Here is a 19,116-nt window from a genome sequence, read left to right on the forward strand (position 1 = left end):
CAATATTGTAACTAAATATTACCGAAAAATACTGTCCATGGGGGCATGGCGCCATTGCCCCAACGGAGAGCACCAGTCAAAAACCACAAAAAATGCGGTGTAATATGTACATATAAAAGATACAGTACACTGTGTAATGGAGAAAAATGATAGAAACATTCAACAATTAAATCCTACACAATAGGTTGTAAGAATAAACATACAAAAAACACAATACACCGCATAATACAGCTCAATATCAAGTATATCCAGCAATTAGATGAATTCATTCGTTGCGTAGCTTTTCTTTGTCCCAGTAGATGATAATATCTCTGTGACCTATTGTCAGTAGTCCAGGAGAATCATTGATTAATCAAGATGTATAAATCGTCCACAGCCATCCATCAATAGGAGTAACCAGCAGAAAGAGACACGGAAGGCAGCCGCAACCAAGGACAAAAGAGTATGTACTAAGGAAAAAATGAACATTAATTAGACAACAGAGGATAAAACAAGGGGGGGGGGTTAAAAACATCATTAAAATACCGATAAATCTAGTGGGTGCAGGGGTGGGGGAGAGATAGAGGCAATCAGAGGAATGGTGAAAAGCTTAAGGACTCGTTGAGGCCCTGAGGATGTAAGGTTTGCAATAGCCAAATCCATCTGGATTCTTTCTGTGCAAGTAGGCGACTAGCACTACCTCCACGCAACGTACTATAAACATCATCGATGCCTTTAACTTGAAGACCTGATGGATCACAGGCATGATAGTTTTTAAAGTGTCTAGGGATTGTTTTCAACAACTCCAAATTATCCTCAGTGGCTGCTGCCATAATATCACGTCCATGTTCCCTCGCTCTGGTCTTTAACATCCTAGTGGTCAGACCTATGTATACCAAAGAGCAAGGCCATGTAACGTGATAAATGACATTACGTGCTGTACACGTAATGGAGTGTAGGATAGTAAATTCTTTCCCACTAGATGAAAGAAACTTTTTAGTATGTTCGATGTTTGGACACGAAATACGAACCACATGGGGTACAACCCCACGTTTGTCTTATTTTAGCCAGTCCTATTTCGCCAATTTTCTTCTGAGTATTAGGTGTAAGGTAGCTCCTTACCAAGTGATCTCGGAGGCTCGGAGATCGACGGGCTGTGACTGACGGATACATAGGCAAATATTGGCGCAACATCTCATCCGCTAGTAAAATGGGCCAGTGTTTCCTAAGCACATCACACATTTTGCGCCATTGTGAATGGTACCGTGTCACCATCCTGACACAGTTCTCTTGTTTGTGAGCTCGATTAGAATACATTAATTGTTGACAATTACTGTTTTTGGCTCGATTATAGGCATGCTTAATACTTCTTCGACTATATCCGCGATCTAAGAACCTGTGCTTCAATTCCTCCGCTCTCCTTTCAAAATCAACCTCTGTTGAACAAATACTCAAAATTATCAAAATCCTGTGCATAATGTCACTGGTGATCACTGTATTACCTGTACACTGACACTATATACAGAGCTCCTGTGTATAATGTCACTGGTGGTCACTGTATAACCTGTACACTGACACTATATACAGAGCTTTTTTTACATTTTTATTATTTTAGCATTATTTGTCACTTTGTGGTGCCATTATGTGCTTTGGTCATGACATGACGATATTTGTCCCTTGTATGTGGTATTATTCGGTCACTATGTGGTGGTAATATGTGGTCTCATGGTGTGTCAGTATTTATACCTTGTATCTGGTAGCATTTGATCACTATGTGGTGGTATTATGTGCTTTGATCATGGTGTGGCGGTAGTTGTTCATTGTATGTGGCATTATTTGGGCACTATGTGCTGGTAATATGTGATCTGGTCACGGTGTGGTGGTATTTCTGCCTTCTATCTGGTAATATTGGTCTTGGTAGAGTGGATTGTGGTTGGTCATTTGTTTTATCTGATATCAATAAGGGGAAACCTCTTTATTTCCAAGATATATTAAATACTTGGATGTTTAACCCCTCCCTGTCCTGTGACTATTACACAGGAGCAGAGATGCAGTTACAGAGGTTCACCAGAGAAAGCAAGTTGGCATTTGGTGAGATTTTCACCTCTGTATTTATAAGACAAAACCAGGAGTGGGTGAGAAATGCATAAAACATGACCTCGGATTGCTCCACTCCTGGTTTTGTCTTACAAATACTGAGGTAAAAATCTCACCAAATACTCAAAGTGCCACAATCTTCTGACAGTGCGGATTCCACCAATAAATAAGTGATCACCTTCCCAACCTGTGCATCGCTGAGAACTTGTTTTCACCAATAAAAACCCTTTAATGCAAACTACAGTAATTGTACATCGCAGTTCTGGTGAGCGCACAGTGATGGGCAGGAGCCGCCAGTATAATGGGTATAACGGCTAACAGGTATTTGCAAATAGCTGAAGGGTGGGCCCGGGTGGGTGGGCCCCTGGAGTTAATTTCCCTGGTGGGCCCCAGACACCCCAGTCCAGTAGGATCGTGTCTGTGTTGTCAGAGGAGAAAAAATATATTTTTTCCCTTCTTCTGGGGATTCTGAGCAGATCTTGCCTTCCTCATCCTGATCAGAATCAAGGGATTGTATGTCCTCTTCTGAGCTTAGCTCCATCTCCCATCTTGGTCTCTTAGCACGGGGACCTGGCTGAGATGTCTGTGGGGGAACGAAATTAGAGATTGAAGTTTGCACCTCCTCTCTAATCATGGACCTCATGTCAGATAGAAAAGTAGACTGTTCATCCCTGATGATTTTAGAGGTCCACCTCTCACATAGCTGTTTCCCAGGCAATTTTATACTGCAGAGAGCACATCTTCTAGATTTCCCTGAGACCTAGACAGCCCTTTTGGGTGCAGATACTGGTGCAGCAGGGGCTCCCTTGTCCTAGAATTGTAAGAATGGGGAAGATACTAAGTATACAGGATTTTTAATAGTGAGTAATTGACGCGCCCCCTCGGCCGTGGGGTACTTGGCAGCCGGGCCTCTGTGTATGCCGGTGGGGGATATCACGGTGGCTGGTCCGGTCTGTGACCCAGGGCGGTCAGCAAAAAGGGGAAATATATAGGGGATTTGGAAAGTTCGTGGAACGCGGCAAAAGGGAGCCGCCGCTGTGGAGCAGTCCTCTGAAGCTGATGTTAGTGCAGCAGGGATGGTGTGGGTCCAGGGCAGTGTAGGTAGTGTAAGTTGCGCTGGGCGTTGTAGTGCAGGGAAGGAAAGATGGCGCAGATGAAAGGAATGGACGGAGGCAGTGTGGTGCAGTCATCCGAGTCTTTACTCACAGTTCTTATGACAGTTCCACTCGTGCACTTTACAGGTGTCAGCCTCCCACGTCGCGCTGCGTTCACCAGGCAGGGGTTCAGCACTTCCTCAGGCCGATTAGGAGTACCTGACAGAACCCCACTTTCTTGTGTTCCTAGCTAGACCGTCTTCACGCTGGGTCTTTCTCCCTCCTGCCCTGCGCTTCCCCACTCTCAATCCCGTTCGGGTGCTCTGAAGTCCTTCCTGTCTCGTCGGAGTTCCCGGACCTGCTTGACCCTCATGGGGATTAGAATGAGGCTTCGGCAACTGACTATATAAGCCAGAAGCCTCCGGTTTTCCCAGCTGAGACTTAGAGTAACACGGCTGGACCAGGGGCCGGTCCCCTTCTTGCGGCCTACGATCCCTCTGTCTTCTGGCAGATTCGGGGCGTACGGGTGCCGTCCTGCACTCGCCGTACCCCCTGGGATCCCTTACTTAGAACGGAGCCTACTCCTCTGCTCCCCACCTGGGCCTCTAGGACTGGGCCCTACTTGTGGAGCAGAGCTCCTAAAGAGCCTCTGCTCCCAGACTGTCCTCACTCACTCACTCACTCCTCTTACTCCACTGCCACCCTAAGATGGCTTCCCTTTATATACCTACTGTCAAAGTGCTCCCTCTAACTACTTCCTCCACCCACACCCACTACTGGTTCCCCCTACCTTTAGGTTCCCCCCACTCCAGCCAGGGACAGGGCTCAGCAGGAAAACACATTGCATCTTGCCCTTCCAGCCGGCCTGGAGTAGTGTAGTGTTGGATGCAGGTTTTGGGGTTCCGGGCAGCACTCCCCCCTTACCTGAGAGAAGGGGATACCACACATCTGGGTGAGGTACAGTACCTCTGTGGCGACTGAACCCTCATGGGCGCCACATAATCTCTTTACCAATTACTCACATGTACCAGGGTCTGCTCTGCAGGGGCATCTGATCGACCAGAATCTAAAAGGAGGAGACAGTTAAGCAAAAGGCATCAATAGGTGGGAAATACAGCTGGGAAGAGCGGAGGCATTGGAAGTGCTTCCACACACCCAAAGTACTTCAGCTTCGTTTGCTTATCCATTCAAATGCAGCTTTCTCTGTAACGGAGGAATAGACTCTAGCAAAAGGAAATACTGTACTTGTATTTGCAAGAGTTACATGTGCATATAAATAGTTTGAGGTGTGTAATCCTTCTGACAGATTCCTTTTAAAGGGTACCTGTCCTTTCAGGTGACTAGTCAGAACAGGCTGTCACTATTTCTGGTTATTATATGACTTGAATCGTGTGTTTTCATCAGTTTCCCCTCTGCAGGCTCTATCTCTGATTTTCAGTCCTCTCTGAGCTAGTGGGTGGAGATTAGCTACTATGATGTCTATACCGTACACAGACATGATGGATTCTTGCTGCTCTTGCTCTAAGCACAAAGACAGTAGCAACAGAAGCAATGTGGACATTATACAGCATTACTGTGCTGTGGCTGTAAATCCATCAAAGAGAAATACATTACCTATAAGCTGTGGCTCCATCCGCCTGTGTCTTTTTGTCTCTGCCCCCTCCTCTCTCTTCCCTCTCCTTGCAGTATAAATGCAGGTGTAACCTGACACCTCACTGTTCTGGCAGTCTATCTTGTTTTGTCCAAGACAGATTTGAGTTTGTTTTTATTCCTGAGCAGGGCAGTATTAGCCGCTAGGCACTGGAGGGCGGGTGCCTAGGGTGGCAGGTTGCTGGGGCGCACTAATCAGCTTCTTGTCCAAATGGAAGAAAACACATCTGAGTAGTAAGGGGTGTGGGATAAAGGGGTGCAGGGTGTGTGGTATAGTAGGTCGACTCACTCAGCTTCTTAGAGGTAGATACAGGAACATTTTCTGTTTAAGTTTTCAACTGATTAATTAAAATTGTACTGCATAAACCAGTCCAAAATTAGGAAAACAAACACGGCCCTTCTGGCTCAATGGAAAACTGAAATAGGTTCAGTTCTTTTTAACATGAGCACAGCTCTGGTGCTCTCATCTACAGACACACCAAACACTGAATGAGTCCAAAAGATTCGTATTTACCTTCTGGCCCATACCCTGGGGTGGAGATATGGTGAACAGCCTCCTACCCACTCTTTAGCTGTTCACTAAACCCAGCCCTTAGCATGGTCGATTAACCCTTCTCAGCACTTAGTATGCTGGAGCATTTTTCCGGGTTCATATCACTGATGGTAACATCCTGATTGACACATATTTCCCCTCCAGTATTTTACCAGTGACCTTCGCACAGTTGATAAGTGTGCATGGATATGCAGGGTGTGTGGGATAGAGGGATGCAAGGGGGTGCTGTGTGCGTGAGCTAGCGGGGTGCGAGGCGGTGCAGGTTGCTTGAGTTAGTGAGCGAGAGCGGTGCAGACTTTGAGAAGGATGCTCTGCCGATATATATGACGCGCCTCCTGGGCCGTGGGGTACCCGGTGCCGGGCCGGTAGATGCTGGGGGATGTCACAGTGGCGGTGACCCGGTTCGTGATCCAGGGCGGTCAATAAAAGGGGATATATTTACAGGGGATTTTTATAGTTTATGTTAAAGTTTGTGACGCCACCTGTGGAATGCGGCTAAAGGGAGCGGCCGCTGTGGAGCCGTCCTCTGAAGCTGATGTTACTGCAGCAGGGATGGTGTGGCTCTCCACAGGAAGAGCTAGCTCCAGGGCAGTGTAGATGTTGTTGTAAGTTGCGCTGGGCGTTGTAGTGCAGGGAGTGATGGCGCTGCAAGAAACACAGACAAGGTGGTGCAGTCCTCTGGATCTTTACTCACGGTTATTGCAGTCCAAGTTACAGACGTCAAGGTAACTTCCCGTGCCGTGCTGCATTTACTCAGTGGGGGGTTCAGTCCACCCCCAGGTAACTCCGGAGTACATAGCAGGACCCCCTTCTGTGTCCGCTCTCTGGCTGTCTCCCCAAACCTCATACCAAGTGTCCCAGTCCAGTACCTGCGGGCCTTGGAGGGCGACGTCTGTTCCCTCCCCTGGGTCCTATATAGCTACCTTCCTGGTGAGACTGGTATGGAATGTTGGCTACTGGACATGAAATACTGCAGCCTCCGGTTTCTAGTTAAGACGTGCAATCTTCTACTAGTTGAGGGACCAGTTCCCTGTATGCAGCCTGACCCCTCCACCTCCCGGCAGATTCGGGCGTACGGGTGGCCTCTCGCACTGCCTGTTCCCCTGGGATCCTTTCTTCTGGTTCCTGGAGCCTTCCTGCTCCCTCTCCTCTCCTTCTCTTCTTCCTCTCAGCCTTGGGCCTCACTGGCTAGGCCCGCCTCTGCAAAAGAGCTCCTACAGAGCCTCTGCTCCTGGCACTTTCCTCCTCAGACTAATCTGTCTTTCTAAGTTGGTTCCTCTTTTTATATCTTCCTTCTATGTGCTCCCCTTAACTACGTCCTCCACCCACACCCCTTTACTAGGTTCCCCCCACTCCAGCCAGGGACCAGGGACTGTGCTCTCCCGTAGGAGCAATCTCGCCCCGCCCTCTGAAGTGTGGTGTAATGAATGCAGGTGTTAGGGTCCTGAGCTGTACTCCTTCCTTACCTGAGAGTGAGATACCACAGCTCTGGGTGAGATGCAGTACCTCTGTGGTGACCGAACCCTCAGGGGCGCCACATATATATGTGTGTGTGTATATAATATAATGTGTGTATGTATATAATGTGTGTGTGTATATATCTATATATATCTATATATACACAGCTCATTTTCATTTTCTCTGATTTTTCTCTTTCTAGGTCTATTTTTGAGTAAAATGTACATTGTTGTTTTATTCTATAAACTACTGACAACATGTCTCCGAAATTCAAAGCTAAACATTATGTATTTATTTGCAGCAAATGAGAAATCGTCAAAATAATAAAAAAGAAACAGAGAACCAGAGAACCAGTGCTGTCAGACCTCAAATACAGCAAAGAAAACAAGTTCTTATTCATTTAGAAATAACAATACTCATGTTTTAACTCAGGAAGAGTTCAGACATCAATATTTGGTGGAATAACCATGATTTTTAATCCCAGCTTTCATGCGTCTTGGCTGCTTTCCACCAGTCTTTCACACTGCTTTTGGGTGACCTTACGCCACTCCTGGCACAAAAATGTAAGCAGTTCTTCTTTGTTTGATGGCTTGTGACTATCCATCTACCTCTTGATTACATTCCAGAGGTTTTCAATAGGGTTCAGGTCTGGAGATTGGGCTGACCATGACAGGGTCTTGATGTGGTGCTCCTTCATCCACACATTGATTGACCTAGTGTAACGGGTCTGGGAGGCGGAACCTCTGAGCTACTATACAAGGGGGCGGTCCTTGTAAGGGAGCGGGTGGCGACCAGGGTAGATGGGCAGGCAGTCACAGCAGGTGACTGGGACAGTCTCTGAATGAACGGACAGGAGGTCATGGCAAGTGACCGGGGCAGTCTCTGGATGAACGGGCAGGAGGTCACGGCAAGTGACCAGGGCAGTCTCTGGATGAACGGGCAGGAGGTCATGGCAAGTGACCGGGGCAGTCTCTGGATGAACGGGCAGGAGGTCACGGCAAGTGACCGGGGCAGTCTCTGGGTAAAGGATTGGTACGACCTGTGGCGGCAGATGATAGACGTGAGCTCCCAGGTGAGCAGGCGAGAGTCTCTGGATAATCGGGTGGTCACAGCATGTGACGGCGGAGCCTCCAGGAAGACCAACAGACAGGCAGCAGATGAGCGCTCCCAGGTGAGCGGGCAAGCTGGTCCTTAGACAGACTGACAGGAGTTGGAAGGCAGACCGTCGGACCTCAGGCTAGCAGGCAGGTAGCAGGATATCAGGCAGGAATTAGACAGCAGACTGGCAGGAATCTGGCAGGTATCTGGCAGGTAACTGGCAACGGGACCTGAGGGCTGAAGCAGAGTAGTGAACAGTGCTACAACATTGCTCGGGCACCTCTATTTTGGAGGAGGTGCCTTTTATATGGGAGGTCCTCCGGCAATTGGCCGGGGACTCCTTAGGACGGCGCGCGCGGTCCCTTTAAGAGAGGGGGAGCGCGCGCGCGCCCTAAGCACACTGCCGGGGAAGGAGCGCGTGCCGGAAGCAGCGGGGAGAGAAGCGCTGGAGGACGCCGCGCCAGGAGCGGGGAGGTGAGAGGGACGGAGTCTCTGCCTAGAACGGGGCAGAGACGCCGATGCTACAGTACCCCCCCCTTTAGGCCCCCTCTTTTTTTGGTCAGAAAGAAATTTCTCAAGGAGAAGCGGGGCGTTGATGTTCTCCCTGGGTTCCCAAGTTCTCTCCTCAGGACCAAACCCCTTCCAATCTACCAGAAAAAAGGTTTTTCCTCTTACCCTCTTGGAGGCCAGAATACTCTCTACCTCAAAGATGTCATCAGCGGAAACCGGAGCAGGAGGGGCACCTGGATTTTTGGAAAAAAAATTAAAGACAACGGGTTTGAGGAGAGATACGTGGAAGGAGTTGGGGATCCGTAGGGCGGCCGGGAGTTTTAATTTGTAGGCCACAGGGTTAATTTGCCTGAGGACTTCGAAGGGGCCGATGAATCGAGGACCCAACTTGTAGGAGGGTACTTTGAGCCGCACATGTTTGGATGAGAGCCAAACCTTGTCTCCCGGACGGAATTGGGGTGGATCCAGACGTCTCTTATCAGCATATCTCTTCATCCGCTCAGAGGAGAGAAGAAGAGCGGACCTGGTGCTCTCCCAAATAGTAGAAAATTCGCTGACAAGAGACTCCGCAGCAGGGTTGTCCACAGAAACGGAGACAGGAAGTGGAATCCGGGGATGTTGGCCACCGACTATAAAGAACGGGGATTTGGAAGAGGACTCGCTCTCATGGTTGTTATAAGAGAACTCGGCCCATGGTAGGAGATCCACCCAGTCCGAGTGGTGAGCATCAACGAAGTGCCGGAGGTAGCTGGACAAGATCTGATTGATCCGCTCCACTTGACCATTGGACTGAGGGTGGTAAGCGGAGGAGAAATCCAGGGTAATGTCCAGCAGCTTACATGTGGCTCTCCAGAAGCGAGAGGTGAACTGAACCCCACGATCCGACACGATGTGGAGGGGCAGACCATGGAGACGGAAGATGTGGCGGATATAGTCTTTAGCCAGCTCGGGTGCAGACGGAAGACCAGGCAGGGGAATGAAGTGGGCCATCTTAGAAAAACGGTCAGCGACAACCCAAATGACAGTACAACCGGCAGAAACTGGAAGCTCGGTGATAAAGTCCATAGCGATGTGTTGCCAAGGAGCAGCAGGTACGGGAAGGGGCAGGAGATGGCCGGCAGGTAGATGTCGGGGAACTTTGTTACGGGCACAGGATGAACAGGCCGCGACGAAGTCTACCACGTCCTTACGCAGGGTAGGCCACCAGTAATGCCGGGTAATAAGTTGGAAGGTCTTCTTTTGGCCAGCATGGCCAGCTAGTTTAGAAGAATGTCCCCAGCGAAGAACCCTCTCCCGATCTGGCACAGCTACGAACGTCTTACCGGGTGGAAGACGAGTCAGATCCAAGGGGGCCACATTCATCACCTTGGAGGAGTCGATGATGTGCGTAGGTTCCTCCTCTTGATCGGAGGACAGGAAGGACCGGGACAAGGCATCAGCTTTGACGTTCTTGTCCGCCGGACGGAAATGAAGAATGAAGTCGAAGCGGGCAAAAAACAACGACCACCGGGCCTGGCGAGGATTGAGTCTCTGGGCATTTTGGAGATATGCCAGGTTTTTGTGATCCGTGTAGATAATTACCGGGTAGAGAGCCCCTTCAAGCAGATAGCGCCACTCTCCCAGTGCCAATTTGATGGCTAGCAATTCCCGGTCTCCAATGGAGTAGTTGCGCTCCGACAAGGAGAAGATTTTGGAGAAGAAGCCGCACGTTACCATTCTCCCGGTAGAAGACTTCTGGGTGAGCACCGCTCCGGCTCCGGAGGAGGAGGCATCAACCTCCAGGTAGAATTGTTTATTACAGTCCGGACGGTGCAGGACGGGAGCAGAGGCGAAGGCTTTCTTTAGGGAAAGGAAGGCCTCCTCGGCTTCAGGCGACCATGTCCTGGGGTTAGCCCCCTTACGGGTAAGTGCAGATATGGGAGCAGTCCGAGACGAGAAGTGTGGGATGAAAAGACGATAATAATTAGCGAAGCCCAGGAATCGCTGTATCGCCTTCAAACCTTCAGGACGAGGCCATTTTAGAACGGAAGAGAGCTTCTCGGGATCCATTTGCAGACCTGTTTGGGAGATGACATAGCCCAAGAACGGAAGGGAGGTCTGATCGAAGAGGCACTTCTCGTATTTGGCGTAAAGGTGGTTCTGCCGAAGCCTAAGCAGGACCTGACGAACATCCCTCCGGTGTGTGGGGAGATCCGGAGAGAAGACCAAGATATCGTCCAGGTATACCACTACGCAGGAGTACAGGAGGTCACGGAAGATGTCGTTGACTAGTTCCTGAAAGACCGCGGGAGCATTACAGAGACCGAAGGGCATCACAAGGTACTCGTAGTGACCGTCCCGGGTATTGAATGCCGTCTTCCACTCGTTTCCTTGACGGATACGGACCAGATTATACGCTCCTCGTAGATCCAGCTTGGAGAAGATCCTGGCGCCCTTGAGACGGTCAAACAATTCGGAGATGAGTGGCAGGGGATATTTGTTTTTTACCGTGATGAGATTGAGTCCTCTGTAGTCAATACAGGGACGTAGCGAGCCGTCTTTCTTTTTGACAAAGAAGAATCCGGCTCCAGCCGGGGAGGTAGATTTTCGGATAAATCCCCTAGCCAGATTCTCTTCAATGTACTCAGACATGGCTCGGGTCTCGGCTGCAGACAACGGGTAGATACGCCCACGGGGAGGAGTGGTGCCAGGTACCAGGTCGATCGGGCAATCGTATGGCCTATGGGGTGGCAACGTCTCAGCTTCCTTCTTACCGAAGACGTCCGCATAGGGCCAGTAGGGAGCCGGGAGACCAGGTAAGTTAGCTGGAGTAGGCTGAGGGCGAAGTGGACGGACCGGGACCAGGCAGGTCCTATGGCAGTCAGGACCCCATCGGAGTACTTCACCGGACCGCCAGTTCAATACGGGTTCATGTGTCTGGAGCCAAGGTAGACCTAGCAACAGGGAGTGAGAAAGTCCGGACAGCACAAGGAATGAGATCTCCTCAGAGTGCAGCATTCCCACCTGCAGGGTTATGGGTTCGGTGACGAGCAGGATGGTCTCCGAGAGAAGTCTTCCATCCACGGAGGCGACTGACAATGGTTCAGCCAGGGACTTGGTGGGAATATGGTATCTCTCTACCAGAGACTGGGAGATGAGGTTTCCAGCAGCTCCAGAATCCAGATGGGCGAGTTCAAAGACACGGTTTTCTCCCCAAGCAATAGAGACCGGTAAGGTCAGAGACGGAGAGGGCTTACTTTTGTCTAGGACGACCTCTCCGAGTGGTCCTAGACACTGGCGTTTCCCGGCTTTTCCGGGCAGGAACGGATGAAGTGCTTCATACTGCCACAATAGAAACAGCTTCCCTCGGCTCGGCAAGATTCTTGGCGAGAACCGACCATCTTGGTCTGGTCGACCTGCATAGGCTCAGGAGAGTGTAGCTGAGGAGAGACGGAGGGAGTGACGGGTTTCTGAAAAGTAGGAGCTAGACGTGGAAACCTCCTCTCACGGGTGACCTCTTTGGCCCGCTCCTGGAACCGCAGGTCAATCCGGGTGGCAAGAGTTATTAGGTCATCGAGAGTGGTAGGAATGTCCCGACCGGCAAGTTCATCTTTAATACGGCCGGACAGACCCTCCCAGAAGACGGAAACCAGAGCGTCATTATCCCAGGCCAGCTCCGAGGCAAGGGTACGGAACCGTATGGCATATTGGCCCACGGGGAGACTTCCCTGACGGAGGCGTAGCAGAGATGATGCGGATGAGGTCTTCCGTCCGGGTTCGTCGAAGACTTTCCGGAAAGCCGTGAGAAAGGCAGGCAAGTCGGACACCAGGGGGTCTCCTCTCTCCCATAGAGGATTTAGCCAGGCCAGGGCCTCTCCGGTGAGATGGGACATGATGAAGGCAATTTTGGCCCGGTCGGAGTTAAACTGGTGAGACAGGAGTTCAAAGTGCAGGGTGCACTGATTTATGAAGCCCCGAGCCTGGGCGGAGTCGCCTCCGAAACGAGGAGGTGCAGAAAGCCGGGGTCCGGGGTAGGATACCATGTTATTAGTGGGCAGTGGAGCTGCCGGATTGCGAGTCATGGCACTGGCGGTGGTTGCAGGCAGAGCAGTCAGAGTGTCCAGGCGAGAATTGACATTCCGCAGGTGACCCAGGATGGACTCCTGTTGGGACCTCTGACGGAACAGTTCATGACACAGGTCCGAGAGCGAGGGAGCTTGGGTGCCACCGGGTTCCATGGCCCGAGCAAACTGTAACGGGTCTGGGAGGCGGAACCTCTGAGCTACTATACAAGGGGGCGGTCCTTGTAAGGGAGCGGGTGGCGACCAGGGTAGACGGGCAGGCAGTCACAGCAGGTGACTGGGACAGTCTCTGAATGAATGGACAGGAGGTCACGGCAAGTGACCGGGGCAGTCTCTGGATGAACGGGCAGGAGGTCACGGCAAGTGACCGGGGCAGTCTCTGGATGAACGGGCAGGAGGTCACGGCAAGTGACCGGGGCAGTTTCTGGGTAAAGGATTGGTACGACCTGTGGCGGCAGATGATAGACGTGAGCTCCCAGGTGAGCAGGCGAGAGTCTCTGGATAATCGGGTGGTCACAGCATGTGACGGCGGAGCCTCCAGGAAGACCAACAGACAGGTAGCAGATGAGCGCTCCCAGGTGAGCGGGCAGGAGTCTCTGGACAGGCGGGTGGTCACAGCACGTGACGGCAGAGCCTCCTGGTAGGCTAGCAGACAGGCAGCAGATGAGCGCTCCCAGGTGAGCGGGCAAGCTGGTCCTTAGACAGACTGACAGGAGTTGGAAGGCAGACCGTCGGACCTCAGGCTAGCAGGCAGGTAGCAGGATATCAGGCAGGAATTAGACAGCAGACTGGCAGGAATCTGGCAGGTATCTGGCAGGTAACTGGCAACGGGACCTGAGGGCTGAAGCAGAGTAGTGAACAGTGCTACAACATTGCTCGGGCACCTCCATTTTGGAGGAGGTGCCTTTTATATGGGAGGTCCTCCGGCAATTGGCCGGGGACTCCTTAGGACAGCGCGCGCGGTCCCTTTAAGAGAGGGGGAGCGCGCGCGCCCTAAGCACACTGCCGGGGAAGGAGCGCGTGCCGGAAGCAGCGGGGAGAGAAGCGCTGGAGGACGCCGCGCCAGGAGCGGGGAGGTGAGAGGGACGGCGTCTCTGCCTAGAACGGGGCAGAGACGCCGATGCTACACCTAGCTGTGTGGCATGGGGCATTGTCCTGCTGGAAAAACCAGTCCTCAGAGTTGGGGAACATTGCCTGAGCAGTAGGAAGCAAGTGTTTTTTCAAGAATAACCTTGTATGCGGCTTGATTCATACGTCCTTCGCAAATATTAACCTGCCCAATTCCAGCCTTGCTGGAACATCCCCAGATCATCACCGATCCTCCACCAAATTTCACAGTGGTGCAAGACACTGTGGCTTGTATGCCTCTCCAGGTCTCCGTCTAACCATTAGAAGACCAGGTGTTGGGCAAAGCTGAAAATTAGACTCATCAGAGAAGATTACCTTACTCCAGTCCTCTATGGTCCAATCCTTATGGTCTTTGGCAAACTTCAGCCTGGCTCTCCTTTGCTTCTCATTGATAAAAGGCTTTTTTCTAGCTTTACATGACTTGAGGTCTCTAGGAGCCCGTTATGAACTGTTCTTGCCTTGCACTTCACCTCAGCTGCCATTTGCCATTCCTTTTGTAGGTCACTTGATGTCATCCTGCGGTTGCTGAGTGACATTAGAATAAGATGACGGTCATCCCGGTCAGTGGAGAGTCGCTTTCGCCCTCTGCCGGTCTGTAGCTTTGTTGTCCCCAATGTCTGCTGCTTGACCTTGTTGCAATAGACTGCCGTCTTTGAAATTTTAAGGATGGAGGCAACATGACGCTCACTGTATCCCTCTGCTAGAGAAGCCAGAATTGAGCCCTTCTTTTCCTCACTCAAGACTTTTCTTTTCAACTCCTTTGGCATGGTTAAAAGTTAGTTTTTCATTCAAATTACTTTTGGGCTATTCCTAGCACTTGTTTTGCCATCCAGCTTGTCCTATTGTAAGAGGATTGTGAAGACCACAGCAGTGTTTTTTATACTTTCCCTGGTTACATAAGATTTGGTTCAGGTGATCACCTAATCAGAAGCACATTAAGTAGAATGAGGTGGACTGTGGTTGGAATTCAACTGACACTGGAATAGAATGGCTGTCAGACATGTAGAGATGGGGATTTTTTCCATTGATTTGAACAAAGGCAAACCGAGCCTAAAGTATGAATCTTCAGGCTCCATTTGCTCTGCTTTCAGATGTCTCATTTCAGACAGCACAATCCTGTATTTCAGGGATTCAGTTGTAAGCCTTGTGTAAAGACCTGAATGCAGCGCTGAATGTAGTGTGAATAGGTCCTTACATCCTACACCACCTCAGGGGATTGTTGTTATGGAGTATTGCCCCTGGGTGGCCGCAGTTATGACATCCACCAGGGCTCGCGGTCACCCACCCTAGCTTTGGTATTCTGGGGAGCTGGTATAATGAATATCTGAGAAGAGCCCTAGAGAAGCAAGAACATTGGACAACCAAGAGGTGGTGGCCTCAAGTCAGGTGTAACGTTCAACAGGGCAAGACTTTCTACCTTGTATCTATTGTGTATGGGTATGGTGGTTGTGGGGGACTTCATGTGTCCAGTAACCATAGTGGATGCCCATTCCTAAACTAATCAAGGATTCCTGTGGACCTATTGAGCTAATAGAACCAGCAGTCAAATTAATGTCCCAAATGATCCCCACAAATTAATAACTAATAGGGAATTAGGTAATGCACACGGAGCATGATGCTTCGCACTTGTCTTTGGTTTGCTGCTGATTGCAGGAGGTTTATGGACTAGTTGATGTGCGGCCCCACAACTTGTCTATAGTAGATACCAGCCCCATCATCTTTTTTTCAACCTTTGTATGTGAGGACCCTGCACACGACTGGTCCCATTTCCATACTTTTTCCATTAATAGCCGGTCATAATAGAGTAAACCAGAGATGTGGGTCATCCATTTCAGGTGTTGTAGGTGTTCTCAGTCTTCTGAAATCCCTTTAAAGAGAACCTGTCACTTTCCATAACGATGTAATTTTTTACCTGGTGTAAATGCCCCTGTTCTGAATACGACGTTGCTTTTCTTGTGTTCCTGCCCCTCTGTCCCTCTTCCCTGGATGTAAATCATCTTTTTAGCCAAGTGGACTAAGAGTGGGATATATCAACCAATTCGTCTCCACCCACCTATCAGGCAGATATGTTACATCTCCTCAGATGGATGCCAGCTCTGCAGGGAATTATTTGACATAAAGAGGTTGTCCAGCACCACTCACATCTGCATTGGTGGTGAGCGACACTGATGACATTGCTCTGGGAGATACAAAACAGGACATGTACTTTATTAAAGGGAATCTGTCAGCAGATTTTTGCTACTTAATCTGAGAGCAGCATGATGTAGAGCAAGATATCCTGATTCCAGGGATGTGTCACTTATTAGGCTGTGTGTTGTAGTTTCAATACAATCCATGTTTTATCAACAGGAGATGATCACTGCCTGACTAGGTCTCAGGTACAGGCCAGTCAGGCTCATCTGTGTAACCCCGCCCTCACCACTGATTTGCAGTTTGTACACAGGAATCTGCCAGCGTGGGCGGGGTTACACAGGTCTTAACATTCTGAGCACTGCTTCATTTACAACAGAGAAAGCAGGGATTCTATCAAAACTGCACCAAGCAGTCTAGTAAGTGATACATCGCTGGAATCAGGCTCTCTGCCCCTACATCATGCTGATCTCGGATTACGTAGCAAAACCTTCTGACAGATTCCCTTTAACTGGAATTGTGTATCTGTCCTATCCTATTGCAATAACTATAGATGCAAGTCGGAAACGCATTTGCGGTTAAACATTATTCTGGTTAGGATCGCGACCTATGGTGATGTTTTTATATATTTTTTGCTACAAATAAACTCACAAGATTTTTAACCCTATCCTGACCCTGTAACGCTATTTTCTTCGTTCTAATAAATAGGTGGATTTGGCACAAATCCCTCCAAGTATCTGCTTTCCTCCCTATAGCCAGCCTTGGTAAATGGGCTATTGTGTTCATTTCTGAGTGAGGCCCTAGTTTTGTCTTGGGGCCCATGGCTACTTATTGCACCCTGTGGCACCTATTTAGCCATTTTCCTGGGTTTCCTGCATTCTGCTTTGCTGTGATCTGGTCATCAGTCTTTCAGGTAGTGTGTTTTATAGGACCAATACAATATAAGTGCCCCCATCACAGAGACCGACCCCCAAAACACTGGTGATGTCACTTGGGCTGGAGTTATATGTGACCTGCTCTATGTACAGGTGCATCTCACAAAACTAGAATATCATCAAAAAGTTACTTTATTTCAGTTCCTCAATACAAAAAGTGAAACTTCTATATTATATAGAGTCATTACACACACAGTGATCTATTTCACGTGTTTATTTCTGTTAATGTTGATTATGGCTTACAGCCAATGAAAACACAAAAGTCATTATCTCAGTAAATTAGAATACTTTATAACAGCTTGAAAAATTATTTTAAAATCGGAAATGTTGGCCTACTGAAATGTATTGCAAAAAAAAGGAGCATGGACCGCACCTCCAAGGAGCATGGACCCACTATGAGGTTTGCCTTGACGTGGCAGTGGGCTTCATACAGTCTGATCAGAATGTTAAACTAAGAACCTCATGTTCAGTTTTATATGTTTTTGCCGAGAGGCATTAGATCAACGTATGTTTTTGGAGGTGCTCTCCATCCTTTTTTTCAGCCTACTGAAATGTATATTCAGTAAATGCCCTCAATACTTGGCCAGGCTCCTTTTGCATCAATTACTGCATCAATGCGGCAATGTGGCATGGAGGCGATCAGCCTGTGGCACTGCTGAGGTGTTATGGAAGCCCAGGTGGATTTGATAGCAGCCTTCAGCTCGTCTGCATTGTTGTGTCTGGGGTCTCTCATCTTCCTCTTGACAATACCCCATAGATTCTCTATAATAGATTCTCTATGGGGTTAAGGTCAGGCGAGTTTGCTGCCAATCAAGCACAGTGATACTGTTGTGTGTAAACCAGGTATTGGTACTTTTGGCCGTGTGGACAGGTGCCAAGTCCTGCTGGAGAATGACATTTCCATCTCCAAAAGTTTGTCAGCAGAGGGAAGCATGAAGTGCTCTAAAATGTCCTGGTAGACGGCTGCGCTGACTTTGGTCTTGATAAAGCACAGTGGAACTACACCAGCAGATGACATGGCTCCCCAAACCATCACTGATGGTGGAAACTTCACACTAGACCTCCAGCAGCTAAACAAATGAAATGAAACAAATTAAAATTGGAACTCTGGGACCTTGTGGAGTGTGTCAATGACTGCCTTCTGGACATCTGTCAAGTCAACAGTCTTCCCCATGATTGCGGAGCCTACTGAAACAGACTAAGGGACTTTTTAAATGCTTAGGAAGCCTTTGCAGGTGTTTTTTGTTAATTATTTAAGTTTACTGAGATAATGACTGTTGTGTTTTCATTGGCTGTAAGCCATAACCATCAACATTAACAGATATAAACACTTGAAATAGATCACTCTGTTTGTAATGACTCTATATAATATATGACTTTGACTTTTTATATTGAAGAACTGAAATTAACTTTTTGATGATATTCTAATTTTGTGAGATGCTCCTGTATGTAGCACCCTCTATACTCCCTGGTCCTGCAGCAGCTGCCATCATGTATACAGCAGATGAGACAGACACTTTATTATATGCCGGATGAGCCAAGTCTGGTTCTAGTTCTGGAATATTGAGCGTCAGCGTTCACTCTCATCATTGTTTCTGTAGGGTGAAGTCCACACAAATAAAACACACAACACAATATATTATTATTAATTTTTTTATTGGAATAGCAATAAGCCACATTGTAATAAAAATATTACTGGCCCTTTAATAAATTAAAGTTCACAATGACTCTCAGGTCAGGCCCGATAGAGACTACAGAACTTGCTGCGGATAGTGCAGACCTGATGAGAGCCACTGGAACCAAAGATCCAGAGGAAGGCGAAGAAAACCCCCTAGGGGGGAAAAAAATTCCTTCCTGACCCCAGTTCTGGCGATCGGATATCTCCCTGGATCTTGTCTCTCCTGCTGCATATTGCTGTATATCTGTACGTCAGGGGCGGACACAGCCAGAAGAGGGCCCCTCTATCAGAACAGTATATCTAGCCCCGTGTCTGAACTGTTGGGCGGGCCGCCTCGGGCATGGCCCCGTGTCTGGACTGTTGGGCCGCCCACCTCGGGCCTGGCTTCGTGTCTGGACTGTGGGACTTCCCGCCTTGAGTCTGGACTGTTGGACCTCCCACTTCGGGTCTGGACAGTTGGGCCGCCCGCCTCGGGTCTGGACAGTTCCCCTCTATCAGTATATTGGCATAGCTCATCATAATGCACAATTGACCTGATTAGGAGGTGGTGGTGGCCCCTTTACATCTTGGGTCCCTGTGGAACTGCACATGTTGCACCAATTGGCCACCCTCCTCGGGTCTGGCCCCATGTCTGGACTGTTGGGCCGCCCGACTCGGGTCTGGACTGTTGGGCCGCCCGACTCAGATCTGGACTGTTGGGCCGCCCACCTTGGTTCTGGACTGGTGGGCCGCTCGCCTCGGGTCT

This window comes from Phyllobates terribilis, unplaced genomic scaffold, assembly GCF_046119375.1.
Source record: "Phyllobates terribilis strain yellow unplaced genomic scaffold, ASM4611937v1 Scaffold_62__1_contigs__length_8034531, whole genome shotgun sequence".
Classification (NCBI taxonomy): Eukaryota; Metazoa; Chordata; class Amphibia; order Anura; family Dendrobatidae; genus Phyllobates; species Phyllobates terribilis.